Source organism: Nerophis ophidion, linkage group LG24 (genome assembly GCF_033978795.1).
Source record: "Nerophis ophidion isolate RoL-2023_Sa linkage group LG24, RoL_Noph_v1.0, whole genome shotgun sequence".
Taxonomy (NCBI): Eukaryota; Metazoa; Chordata; class Actinopteri; order Syngnathiformes; family Syngnathidae; genus Nerophis; species Nerophis ophidion.
Genome location: NC_084634.1, coordinates 19,220,028 through 19,221,803, shown reverse-complemented (window position 1 = coordinate 19,221,803; position 1,776 = coordinate 19,220,028). Strand labels below are relative to the sequence as shown.

Sequence of the window (1,776 nt, the reverse complement as noted above, 5' to 3'; positions counted from 1 at the left end):
ATTTTACTGATAAGGCCAGTACTGCTATTACAAGAGCTTTTGTCAAGTATTGAAACTTCCAAATGGTTTCACTGTTGACCTGTTGGCCAACATGTATACTAAAATATATGACAATAAAATATCCAGACAGATTTTGTTGAAAGATGTTTTATGATTGACAATAAAAGACTGCACGGAGCGCAGAAATTTTTGGGGGGTACAAAGTTTTTTCTCTTGGCACAAGAAGGCAACCAACTTTTTTTTTTTGCAGAGCTTACCGGAGCAAACTATTTTTTTTATATATATATATACGTCAGGAGAACAAACTATTTATTTTTCAGTTTTTGCTAAACAATCTCTTTTTTTCCCCAAAAAAACATACCCTCCCCCACGTTTCATCTGGTCCGCCCCTAAGTCTATGTACATGTACCACTACCGGTAATTGAAAAGCAGAACGTTAATGCAAGGCGATGTACCAATGATTTTAGTTTGTGCATATGGAACGACACAGTACACTTACTATGATACATATGATACCAAAAAGGATAATTTTTTGATAAAACTGTCCTTCCATGTGCAGAAATTGGAGACAGTGGAGGAACTACCCGACCTTGACGAGTTGATAAAAACTCAACCAAGAAAAAAAGATTTGTTAGTAAGTAATTATAACATTATAATTGTGTAACTGTTTTTACATCGGAAATATTATTGTATTTAGATAGAAATTTCAGGTTATGAAATCGTGTAGATAAAACACGTGTAAATAAAACAGGCCCTATACTTGAATGTATGTATGTGTTTGCCAGCCCCTTCCCCCAGTGTATGATAAACACATTCTCCTGTATATTTGCAGACAGCCAGGCTCTCAAAGATTGGTGGATATGACTTAAAGAGCTGTTTAAGCACCATAATGGACAGGTATTTTCCTCTTTCTCTTTATATATATTAAAAATAGGCGATGTAAGACCCAAATTCCAATCTATGAGTGCTAGATCGGGAATTATAATATTGCAAAATTCCGTACTTTTTGGCCTGCATGTATGACTTGTGTGTTCAATTTCAGGCTCATGACAAATGAATTAATGTCCAATCTGAACATGAAGGGGAGAGGGGGAAAAAAATAGCTTTGCCGAGACGAAGCTGCTCGATTTAGTCACAGGTGAGTTTGTGTGTGTGTTTAATAATTACATTAACTTGATTGGGGTAAATCACATGCACCCTTAATTCATTTGTATTCTTTTTGCCTGTTTACAGCTAGTGTCTTGGATACCCAGAAGGGGACCGAAACGATGGTCCATGATGCCTTAAAAAATAAACTGAAATATGCCCCTGGACGGAAGGGAGGAATAGGATGGGCATCACAGGCTAAATAAATAATTATATCGATTGACATTCTCCATTTTCTTTGTACTTAATTTTAATTTTGCATTAACAGGATTCAGCCTGGAGCTATATATGCACTATGTTTTGTTGTCTTTAATTATATTTATATATTGGTTGATATTACGTTGATAATTGGTTGGTTGATCTTAGGTTGAAACTTAAAGTTGAATCAACGTTGAAACATTGACGTAGATTCTACGTCGGTATTTAAACGTTGATCCAACTTTAATTTTCAACCCAAATCCAACGTTATTTCAACACGGGAAAGTAACATTGTTTCAACGTTGATTAAACGTCTCTGTTAGGTAGAAACTGAAAGTTGAATCAACGTTGAAACATTGACGTAGATTCTACGTCGGTATTTAAACGTTGATCCTACTTTCATTTTCAACCCAAACCCAACGTTATTTCAAC

General features: G+C 35.3%; 1 long non-coding RNA gene across 1 annotated transcript; it reads left to right on the top strand.

The window, feature by feature from the left end:
• Nucleotides 1-759: 759 nt before the first annotated feature.
• On the top strand, nucleotides 760-1,472 carry LOC133542298 (uncharacterized). The gene is made up of 3 exons (XR_009804117.1): nucleotides 760-897; nucleotides 1,043-1,138; nucleotides 1,234-1,472. It is a non-coding gene; the product is annotated as an uncharacterized LOC133542298 (long non-coding RNA).
• The last annotated feature ends 304 nt before the right edge of the window (nucleotides 1,473-1,776 follow it).